This window comes from Chrysemys picta, chromosome 7 (genome assembly GCF_011386835.1).
Source record: "Chrysemys picta bellii isolate R12L10 chromosome 7, ASM1138683v2, whole genome shotgun sequence".
NCBI classification, from domain to species: domain Eukaryota; kingdom Metazoa; phylum Chordata; order Testudines; family Emydidae; genus Chrysemys; species Chrysemys picta.
In genome coordinates, this window is record NC_088797.1 from 80,305,736 (window position 1) to 80,311,574 (window position 5,839).

The window sequence follows — 5,839 nt, forward strand, 5'->3', positions numbered from 1 at the left end:
TATCCTTAATAAAGATCTCACTTATTAAATTCTTCATACCAGACAACAGATTGTTATCCTCTAATTGTGTATACTGAATGAAAAAGTGATCCTCCACTAAAGTCAATGAAGCCCCTTCCTCTGGCATTTCCTTTAAAAATGCAAAAATTATGCTTTAATATTCCAGACCTGTGGCAAATTAAAATCTGTGGTTATCACTGTAGTGCTTAATCTAATGGTTATCTACTGTATTTCTCCCCTACAATTTCAAAGAATAGTTCATTATACTGATCCAGAAGGGGATAACTACTTCCTGCAAAAAACACTTGGCTCTTTGCCACTCAGGATTTCATTTTTAACAATTTGTGCCCATAACTGAGGATCCCTTTCCAAATAAAATATAAAAAGAATACCCAAATCCACATATTTGATTACATGTAACATAGAGGTTCCTAATGCCCACTAACAAGGTTCTACAACAATCATTTGGTGAGAAGCCCAACTCCCCTGCAACCAGTTACTTGGAAACAGGAACATGTTGGGATTTCTACCAACATGCTGTTCATGCACAGTGACTCAGTCTTTCATATCCACACCTGGCTATTAGATGTTTTATAAATTTGAAGCTCCACCCCCCCCCCCCCATAGCTCCTGTAAGAAGGAGCTTTGCCTCTTTATTCTTGTACCTACTGACAGCTGCAAGAGGAGAGACTAAACACTACATTTCTTCTTCCTCATAGCTTCCTAAGAATAGGGGAGGAAAGAGAAGGTCTCTACTCCTCTGTCCCCCATCGAGAGAGAGAGCGAGAGAGAGATCCTCCTTAGTCAATAACTCTGCAGCTCATAACTTTCCTAAGAATCAGCAGCATTAAATTGACATAATTCAGGATAATTTCTTTGCCAGTAGGATTCAGAACAGCAATGGTGAAACTGACCAAAGTCTTGTGGATTTCACGCTGCAGTTCCCTGAAAAGCTGTGAGCCGCAACTGCTGATTTGGAGCAGTCTGTTTGCAAACTCAGGAAGACAGTTTGCATTTGGGAGATTATTGTCACAACTGTAAGTGGTAGAGGGTGTGTGTATGTATAAAATGAAAACTCAGATTCTGTAGCAGTTGATAGCACAGATCCTTTTACTCACCAGGACAAGGCTTCACCTTATCCAGAGCAAATGAACTTTCTACTCTATACTCATAGATGTAACCCTGGATCTCCACTAACTCATCCGTGCATTATATTTGGGGACAGCACAGAGATCCCTTGTGCACCTGCTCTGTCAAGTACTCACCTTTCCCCCAGATTCGAGTGGTATTATTGAAAGTTTTGAGCCAGCCCTCTACTCCTGTGGGATCTTTCATTCAAATAGTGCAGTGATCCATCAACATTTTTAGGCTTTGAACATTTTTTTTTCTAAAATAGCAGAAACAGACCCTTTTTGTTTATGCAATGAATGCTACTCCAGTAGTGTGTAAACTCGCATTATCTTTGTGCATGCTGTTAAAACAATTTACTGAGTTTCATATATTTTGTAAGTGTGTGAGGACCTACAAGATTGTTTAGTTTCCATTATGATGGCTCTTAACTAATATGGTGAAACAAAATATGAAGGTTTAAGTTTTGATAATTGAGTTTGCAAGACATTTGTAGTAGCTAAAAAAATATAATATGGGAGTGCCCCCCACAAACTATTCCCTTTTTCTAATCAAGTCATAGGTCAGTGTCATTAATAATTGTTAATGTATAATTAAAACAATGTTTAACTGGAATAACTAGAAGTACTTAAGACAAATTCAAACAACATTTGTGCTGTTTTATAGTGGAATAATTATTAGTATATATTACAATGCTGCCACATTGTTTGATTTGTTGGCTTTACCGCTGAAAGAAACCTTGACATTAAGTCACAAACTCATAGTAAAATGCATACTTTGTTTTTTAAGATGTATATTTACATTAAATTACTATAATGTTTATTGATTTTCTCAGCTGAGTTACCAAAGTTTATTCACATTATTGAAAAGTTGGCACAGTTTTGTCCAGAACCAGAAGTTAAACTGTGACGAAGTTTCCTGCCCCCGCCTCTCGAGTGCGCAGGGATACTTCTTCACTAAACACGTTTCACTCCAAACTCAAGATACATTACTTCAGTAGACTTAATTTAGCTTAAGCCAGTTTTAGAATAGTAAACTGCAAAACAAACTGTTAAAGGTTAGTTCAAAAAATGTAAGTTACCATTTTTTCATTTTTCATATTTCATACTGAGTCTGCTTATGCCTGCATTTGATACTTTCAAAAAGTGTTTTTTAGATTTATGCTTTAACTTTTCCTGTTTAAAAAACAACAACAACCTGTTCTGAAGCCACTGACTTCTAGAGAATACAGAAGACAGAAAGCTTTAAGGAAGAGTAGAAAACAGTCAGAAAGTGGAACTAAATAATACATTTCTTTTTCGAAGACAGGCCACCTACTGTATACTACATACATACGAATAGGCTAAATAAATGGAAAATATTCCTTAAGTCGGTTGTATATTTTCTCTTTGCCCATTTAAGACAAGAAGTTATTTCCTAGATTCCTAGCTATTATCTATCACAGCTGGTTACATCCATTCTTACTAGTTGTCTTCAATACATTTTTGAACCGTTTTTAAGATACACAGTCTATTTCAGATGAATATAGGATACAATGGAACAAATTAGAAGGGCTCAAGGGGGCTTTGTGCAAGTACGAATACACTCGGACAGCCTGGGCTCCCAGAGATCAGTATATTTCTGAGCTGTGCGGAGGGAAAGCTCAAGAGATCACTTATCCCGGGGTTCCCTTTGCCCGGGGACGGGGATCAGCGGGAAGTCCCTCCATAGGCGCACATCACATCCCCCTAAACTCCAGAAATATACAGGGATCTGCTACTCAGCGCTGGGCTCGCTCGCTTCCTGCCGCCTTTCGCCTGCTTGGCTTAGCTCCGCACCCGAGCCCCAGTCCCAAGCAGGCTGCCGCAACCCGCGTCTCACCTGCGAGGAGGCGTCTGGATGCAACCTGCAGGCGGAGAGGGCGGTGGCGAGTCACGGGGCGCGGGAGCTGTCAGCCGCCTTTGTAAGCTGCGGGCGCAGCAGCACCTCCCAGTGCCAGAGCCCGGAGAGTTCGCCCCGCCGCGCGCCCGGTGCGGCCCAGCCAACCAGCCCCGGGGGCGGGCTGCGAGGAGCCGTCACGTGCCCTGGCGGCCGCCTGGCCCCGGGGCTGCTCTTGGCAGAACAGTTGCTGCTGCAGTAGCTGTGTTTGCTCCTGAGCTGAGGACGGTTCTTGAGTTCCCCCTGTCCCCGCTATACCGGCATTCAGTCCCCGATCGCTCTGCAGGGCTGGGGGGGTTCTGGTCAGACCTCCCCCCATTAGCCACGCCGCCCTGCCGAGAGGGAGGAAAAGACTGGTGCTTGGGGCAACCCCTTCCTCTGGGGGCATGAGAGAGGGGCGAGCGTCTAGACAAACCACTTCACTGTCTGTCTGCAGCAGCTCTGAGAAGGTTAATTGTGATCGCTAATTAATACTTGGCTGGAGAGTGTCATGGAAGTGCCAGGCACCAAAGAGCTTTACACCCCTTCTGTCAGCTAATTGTCATGAATTTAACATGGATCTTAATTTTAAAGGCCAGAAAAATCCTATTCTGCTTCTTTAAATAGGCTGCTTGCAACTAATTCAAGAACAGTCACTAGGGTAATTGTTTCAGGGGATTTGCTCAGCCTCAACTAATCCATTTATTCCTAATGGAGAAGCCAAAGGAAACTTCTCCCCACTTCCTTCCCCCAAATATCTCCTCCCCTCCCATGTTCAGTAACTTTCAGTGCAGGCACCAGTTCCAAAGGTTTAAAAATCAGGAGTCAGACTGCCCCCAGAATGGGTTGGAATGAAGAGATTTAGAAGAATAATTCTACTTTTTGTTTGTTTTATTGCTTTTGTTTGTGATCCTTTAAGATTCACTTTCATTGCAACTATTTGGGCTAGGAACTTAATTTTTTTTAAAAGGAAAGCTGAGCTCACAGTCACCTAACTCCCGGAACTGGGGTTTAAAGACGAGCAAACTTTAAGAAGCTTGTAAGAAAAGTGAAACCTGCAAGTGTTTGCCAGATAGTGCCCTAAGGCAATGAAAGTTCCTCTCTGCCCCTTTAAGGTTCCCTCCCAAGGACACTTGCACCTGACAGAGCCCTATGTGCCATACAAAGGTCCTTACTACTGGATCTGATTGCAGGATCAGGGCCTATATTTTTCTGTGTTTAATAATAATATCTGCTAAATCATGCTCTTCATCTGAATCTGTAGCTTTAAGGAGGTTTTGCATGACTTCCCCTGAAGGCTCTGGAGCTCAAAGGCTTCTACCTTCTTCCAACGGAAGTTGGTCCAAGAAAAGATACTTCACCTACCTTGTCTGTCCTTTTCACTAATGAATCACATCTGAAAATCAATGCTAGACCCGGGAACTTTTTTTTCAGGCCACTAAAGCCATTTACATTTTTCTTGATGATATCTTACATATGCTTATCTATAACATGTTAAACCCTCTCTTAAAGGGGCCATCTGTGTGTAGGTATAAGCACCCTGGTAACTACACAAATAAGAGCATGGAAAGTGTGGGCTGTACAACATGTTATCTGCTGAAATGCATGGGTGTGATGAGTGGAATGGTGACTTGACTGCTATGAGGGAGACCTGGCTTTGATTTCTGGTCTGTTTCTTGATTGTCAGCTCTGCAGGAGCTTTGAGGACTGTGGAGTTAGTACACCCAGCACCCGGTGGAGGGTGGTTGTGCTTCACCTCACTCAACAGTGACAGTTCAAGTTGAATGAGGACTGGCGCTTCCAGGCTCAGTATGGAATCTGTCCCAGTGCTTCTAGACAGGAAAGATGATGTTGTGATGTGGTGCCAGAGAAAGGAAGCCATATCAGTCTGTAACAGGGATGATTTAAAGTTAACCTGGACTTGACTAACGCTGATTTCCACCTTGAACCCCAGAAAAGGAGAACTTTTCCTTTACAGCATTGCTAAACTCAAATGTTCAAAAATCATGAGTCAGGACCCTCCAAATTCATGAGATTAAAATAATGATACATTTGGGGTTCTTTGAATTTGCTCTGTATTTCTGAATGTTTAGCATTGGACATAATCATAGGACTTCAGGAGCAGGTCTTCAAGAAAAACCTCCAAACAGCATGAGACTCTCAGTAAAATCAGGGTAGCAACATAGTTACATGTTGAGACTTTGGATAAATCCTGAAAAGACAATGACCTTTATCAGATCTGCTATTCCCAGAAAAAGACAGGCCTTTCTTGTTGGATGGTTGGTTATACCCTATGAATGAGAGATTTGTCTTGTTTGGGTGTAGGTTACTTGTACCTTTGAGGTGGGGAGCTCCCACTGTGACCCATACACTTCCAGCATTGTGCCATTCCAATTAGCACAAATAAACAGTGTCCAAATTCCCCTACCTTGTGCTGTAAATGTGTTGCTAATTATCATTAGTGAGGCAATTCTAGACAGACAGCTGAGTTCACAAGGTTATCTTTGCTGTCTGTTTAGAAGGCATACTAAAACCTTTCATTGGTCTAATGTTTTCAGGTTTGCTAAGTTAAACCTGTGTGAGATAAAAATCAACCCACTAAGCAGGTCATGTGCTGTACTTTAAACCAGCAGCTTTATGAACATTTAATGACTTATTTTTCATTTAATTCCTTTAGCACTTTAAAATGAATTTAGTGCATGTGAAAGGTGCTTGACTGACACCTAGAAACTGAACTCCTGTGTTTACACACACAAGGTACAAGTCAAGCAGTAGCAGTGCAAACTTCTCCTTGCTACCCATCAGTATACCTCAT

General features: G+C 42.1%; 1 protein-coding gene across 4 annotated transcripts in view; it reads right to left on the reverse strand.

The window, feature by feature from the left end:
• RHOBTB1 (Rho related BTB domain containing 1) overlaps positions 1-3,178 on the reverse strand; it is a 74,165-nt gene extending 70,987 nt beyond the window's left edge. For 3 of the 4 annotated variants that reach the window (XM_065551875.1, XM_065551877.1, XM_065551878.1), the window contains exon 1: positions 2,989-3,128. The gene's annotated coding sequence lies outside the window, so the exon portion shown is untranslated. Of the gene's footprint in view, positions 1-2,988 lie in introns of all 4 variants that reach the window. The other variant, XM_065551874.1, reaches the window with a different exon arrangement.
• Between the last annotated feature and the right edge of the window lie 2,661 nt (positions 3,179-5,839).